Consider the following 6,105-nt stretch of genomic DNA (forward strand, 5'->3'; position numbering starts at 1 on the left):
TGGACGAAGGAGTGCGGGACATAGTGAGGGTACAGGTCTAGCTTAGGAAATCCTTCCTGGTAAATTGACACCCTACTGATTTTGCAGCCAGCTGTGTTAAGTCCTAAAAATCCTAAGCTAGAGGTCCTAAATTCCACCTCTGTATTCTAGAGAGCCACAGATTTGGGGAGATGGACGTGGCCGGATTTGGAATGTCCATGGCATAAGGGATGGGGAGAAGATGGCTTCCCAGCTAGGAGAGTGCGTGGCTGGCGGAGCAGGCAGGGGTGCTGACTGGTGCTTTCCTTCCGCAGACCATTCCCAGAGTACTAAGCCCAGTTGCTGGGGTGGCGACGAAGAGAAGCGAGGGTCAGCCCGCTCTGAGCTCGGCCCTGGCTCCAGTGCCAAGAGCCACATCCCGAAAGAGTCTTGGCTCCATACCTTCTGGGATTAGGTTCAATTTGTGACCAGACCGGCCCATCCCCTTCCAGCTGTGATGCCCCAGCTCCTCTGAGCCTCAGTTTCCCCCTCTGTAAAACAGGGCTTATAAGATCAAGTCCTTGGATGAGCTCGTTTGCCACGCCTGTTTGAAACTGGTGTTTTCCAAATCCTGGTCTGTGAAACTGATGTAAAAGATTGTGACCTACATTATTAAAAACTCAAGGGTGGAGCGGCAGGATGTGTATAGTGGTATAGTGGGCGTGGCTTTGTGAAATATTTAAACATGTATACACTGGCACTTATCTATACACACACGTTACACTGGGTCTTAATGCAATTTTTTCTTCTGGTTTATTGCTATATTCAGAATATATTCTTTTTTTTCCTTAAAGAGTTCGGGTCTCATTATGTTGTCCAGGTGGTCTTGAACCCTGGGCTCAAGTGCTCATTCTGCCTCAGCCTCCTGAGCAGCTGGCACTGAAGGGTGGCCACTGTGCCTGGCTGTCATATGCAGCCTAAAGGTTTGAAAGCCACTGTTCTAAGTGCTGTGTCAGTGATGCTGGAAGGCCATTCCACTAACTCATTTTACGGCTGAGAAAACCGGTTTGGAGAGGGGAAAGCTCCTGTGGTTGGAAAGAAAGGGCTGGGGCTCCACCTGGGCCCCCAAATCTCAGCTCTTCCTCTCCAGGCTGGGGATAAGGTGGGCAAGGGGTTTTCCCGAGGCCTGGTATGTGGCAGAGTTAGAAGTGGGCTTGAGATTGTGCTTTCATTGGCCACACAGGTGGCCCGGAGGCTCCGTGACCTGGGGTTCTGTGGGCCCAGATACCAGCAGGTGGGAGCAGGCAGGGCAAAGAGGTGCCCTCCCCATAAACAGCTCACCACATAGTTCAGGATGACTTTTATACTCAGTGTCTGTCCAGCATCAGATTAGTGCCATCATTGAGAAATTTCTGCATGTCAAAGTAAGCCCCCATATTTTCTCACTTGATCTACTGCTACACCCTGGAGGCCGGTGGGAGGGTTGACATCGAGTGAGCCTTTGTTTCAAGATAAAAAAAATGAAAGGACAAGGCTGCAGCTCTGGGATAGAGCACCCTGGGCTCAGTCCCCAGCACAGCACACACACATGGGGTGCCCAGGTTCAGAGCTGGGCAGAGGGCAGGACCTGCCTTCTCTATCCCTGCAGGCTTCCTGATAGTGCTTGAAGCCACCAGCCCCCTCATATTGTGTCTGCTGAGGCCCAGTCAGTGAAGAAGGGACCTCATGGGAAATCCTGGGCCTAAATAGGCCAAAGATGAAGCTGCCATCTCATCAGAGTGATCCCAGCAGCGAGCACAGCCTGAAGGAGATGCTTTGGGAATCTGTTCAAGAGAAGACCTGCAGTCCCCCAGCACACGTGCACACACATGGTGGGGGTGTGTGTGTCTTTGTCCCACCTCAGGGCATCTGAGGGCAGCGCCAGCCAGCTGTGGGCTTGCACTGCCCCGCGCTGGTCACTGGTAAGCACAGCTTTAGCAACCATTGCCTCAACCTAGGCTCAAAGCACCAGGAACACTGTCCAGCTCCTTAAACCCTTACCCAGAACCAACTTTGGCCCCAGCAACACGGAGGCACCTCGAAAACAGAGTGAGAGGGCCTGGTGTAGTGGCACACGCCTGTGATCCCAGTGATTCAGGAGGCTGAGGCTGGAGGACTGCAAGTTCAAGGCCAGCCCAAGCAAGGACAGACAGTGCTTCACCACTAAAAATCTTGGTTGGGTAATAGCCTCACAGCTTCATCTCTAAGTGTGTCATTGTGGCCCACAGACGAAACCAAAGGAGAGGAACAGAATTTAGGATGGAGGGCATGACGGAGCGTTTGAGGGATATGTCTTGAATTCTGTATGGGGCGGGTTATCTGAGGTCACCCATTCCTGAAACTTTCAGTCCAATGAGCCAAGGAAGTCTGTTTTGTTTTAAGCCACTTTGTTTCTGCCATTTGAAATGAGAAAAAAAAAGCCCAAAGACAGCTCTCTGAATTCTAAATCCCTTGGCCAGGCAAATCCCTGCTTCCTCTCCAGAGGCCAATCTGGGGACATCTGTGGGGGTCTCCATCCTGCTGGGCTTCTCTGGAAGATCTGGAGACATTTGGAACCTCTGAGAGGCAAGTCCAGAAGAGTCAACCTCCTCTACTTCTAGAATGTTCTGGAGATCCTCAAGGGACACAGAAAAGACAGGCAGGTTGGGACCATGGACTCTGTGATTTGTCTGTTGGTCTATTCATCCAACCATCCGTCTTTCACCAGGGATGTGTCCATCCATGTGCCACCCACACCTGTCTACCAAACATGCACAAAGTTCTGCTTTATGGTGGGGACTCAGACTACAGAGAAGAGAAAGATGCCATCCTTTTTCAGCAGATCTGGATCATCCAGAATCCCAGCTCAGACGCATCAAGACTAGACTGCCATCTCTTCAACCCTTGGTCATCACAACAGAAAAGCAGTCCACACCCATTAACTTCAATGTTAAGGGGAAGGTCCATCTGTTTTGCCCAAAATTTTCCTGTGTGCTTGACTGAAATTCCATTAGTGTTTCTAATGGGCACCTGTTAAGTGAAAAAGTCTTTTAAATAAGTAATTGATTTTATTTTCCCAGATAGTGAGCTTTGGTGTTAGCAGAAGGGGGAATGGAAAGATTGTCACCACACATGGTGCCTGTGGAAGGGGGGCTGTGCGGAGATGAGGCACCCAGTACTTTCCCTCCTTGGATCTGGGCAGCTCTGCTCCATCTCCTTCTCCACTGGAGCCAAAGAAGCCTGAGCTTGCAGCCCATAGGAGCCCGAGCCAGGTGCTCCAGGCAGGGGGAACTGGTGGTTGTGGGAGGGCAGGTGGCTTTGTTTTGTCCCATTGTTAATTTATGGCCTGGCCTGCACTCTGGCCATGCTCTGGAACCCTGCTGGTTCCTTGGTGGCTGGTCTAGCGGCTGAACCTGGGGTGGGGGCCCAGGAGCAGCTCTGGTTTCAGGGCTCTCTGCTCAAGTCATGCTCTGGGGAGACAATTATCCTCTAGCATCTGTGAGGGTGGTATTCGGCTGTTGGGAAGACTGTGGCTCACCTTTGTTTTTAAAGAAAGCTGTGGACAGCACAGGCGCCCCTCAGAGCAGGCTGAGTGGGAGCGGCCCTGGACTGTGCTTTCGAGGGTGCGGCCCAGATCTAGGTGCCAGCAAGGCCCGGCCCAGGGCGTGGGGGACCCTGGAGGCCAGAGCAGGCTGCAGGCCCCGCCTGCCCCACTGCAAAATGTAAACATGGTTTTATTTAATGCCTTTTATCCATCATAAAGTACTGCTCCCTCCCCAGTGTACTCCTCTCCTCAGGAAAAAAGATGGCAGCATAAGGCCTGATAAGCCACTGTTGTCACAACCTCAAGGTCTCTGGCCCCCCCAAGGCCTCACGGTGGGGATCGAACACCAGCAAGAGCCTGCAGGGGCCTCACGACATAGTGAGAGCAGAGTCTGGACAGGAACCCCTCCCTTAATGTGTGACATGGCCTTGTAGCCCTGTGGCCTGTACCCCAGAGGCAGACGGGAGGGTCGGTGGGTGCCCAGCTGGCAACCATGCAAACATGCACTCTGTCCACAGCATAACATGCCCTTCTGTCGAATTTCCTGCCACGCCGACCTGGAGGCACTCAGGCAACTGCTGAAGCTCCAGTACCTATAGCAACACCGGACACCTGCCATCACCACACCCACTGGGCCCCCTGGATGCTCCGCCTCCCCTCCAAGAGCCCCAAAGGCCCAGACGCCGGACCCCAGGCAGAGCATTGCACCCCTAGGACTGTCCAGTGGCCATCGCAGAAGCCGTCCAGGGGGACCCTGAGAGCAGAGGGCCGGTGGCGTTGAGGCAGAGGCTGCTTGGAGTCCTGACTTCTGCAAGACACACAGGACACCAGATGCAGGCCTGTAGCCCCAGGACCACGGGCCAATGGACATACGCTGCAGAACTCACCTGCTGTGGTGTAGGTGGTCCCCAGTCCTGCTCCCCCAGGGAGTCGGGCTCGCTGGGGCTGGGATGGCTCCACTGGAAGGAGCACAGCTGCTCTAGGCACAGCTGCTCTGAACTCCTCCTTCCTTCCTTCCTTCCTTCCTTCCTTCCTTCCTTCCTTCCTTCCTCCTTCCCTCCTTCCTGCCCCTGCCCCACCATTGGGGATGAACCCAGGGGTGCCCACACCGAGCTGCACTCCGGGTCCTCGCCATAGGGGTGACAAGAGTGAGGTGACTGAACAGTTGGCCAACTAGGAAAGGGCAGAACATCTGGGCGGGTAGAGGATGGTGGATAACAATGTCTCGCAGGTAGTTCAGGTAGTTGGGTGGACTGTGGGATGGATAATCTGCAGGGACAATCAGACAGTTGCATGGTGCATGAGGGCATGACTGAAAGGAGGGACAGATGGCCACCAAGGTCAGTGAGTGGATATGTGGCAGGGTGGCGGGGTGGATGGCTGTGAATGGAGGGCCCAGGAGGTGACGGCTCTCTAATGCTGCCTAGAGCACCTGGCTCGGGCTCCTATGGGCTGCAAGCTCAGGCTTCTTCCGGGATGAAAAGAGGATTTTACTGGATGGACAGGTTCCTGGCTGGAGTGGAGAAGGAGACAGAGCAGAGCTGCCCAGATCCAGGGAGAGAAAGTCCTGGGTGCCCCATCTCCCCACGGCCCCCCTTCCACAGGCACCATGTGTGGTGTGCACCACCATGTCTGGCTTATATACTTCTTTCTAAAGGCATATTTCTTTTAAAATAAATTGATCTGGAGGGTGGATTTGAGGCTCAGAGAGGTTGACTAAGTTGTTTGTTAGATGATCGAAGAATCACTAGATCCATCCCCATGTGCACACACTAGGTCCATGATTTTCCTGGACAGGTCCCCACCCTCTATGAGTGGCGGCCACAGAACCCCCTGCCCTCTCCTCACACCCGAGATCAAAGATGTGGGACTTTCTTTTTCATTAGCTTAATGCTATCTTTATTAACTGGGAAGCGTTCCTGGAACACGGATCGGGGAGCATTCAATAAAACGGCCAGCCCCCGCAGAGTGCCTCTGGGATCCTGGCGCAGCACGCAGAAACAGTCCAGGGCTACCAGGGGCACAGCCAGAGGCACAAGGGGGATTTGCAGAAGGAAATTACTCAGGATGCTTCTGAGATTTACAAATGGGAATAGACTGGCCAGCAATGGCCAGTAGGAGCCGGCTGCCCGCGGGAGGCAGAGGGAGAGCGCCTGGAGCAGGAGGAGGAGAGTGGGGCAGGGCATGGCGGGTGGCAGGTACCTTTTTGGTTCCTTGCTCCTCTTCCACACCATCACCTATCACGATGTAGATGGCTTTCCTGCTGAACCTCTGTATTATCCTCTAGAAGCAGCTCTCCTTCCCTGTACACATGGAGCGAGGGAGGAAGGAAGAGACCGTGGTTCCGGGAGGATCCGGGAGTGGCCAGCAGCCCACGACTGAGGCTGTCTTTCACCCAGACAACTCGCGCTGGGACCATCCCCACCTAACGGATGGCAACGCAGCCCCATGGAGGTCGAGCACTTGCCCAAGCCCGGGCGACATCAGGAAGAAGCCTTGCCGGGCAGCCCAAGGCCACCTGGATCTGGTGCCCAGAGCACCTACCCTGCCAGCTAGGCCCTAGGTAATCCCAGTCGTGCCAAAAA

Source organism: Ictidomys tridecemlineatus, assembly GCF_052094955.1.
Source record: "Ictidomys tridecemlineatus isolate mIctTri1 chromosome 1 unlocalized genomic scaffold, mIctTri1.hap1 SUPER_1_unloc_4, whole genome shotgun sequence".
NCBI lineage: Eukaryota > Metazoa > Chordata > Mammalia > Rodentia > Sciuridae > Ictidomys > Ictidomys tridecemlineatus.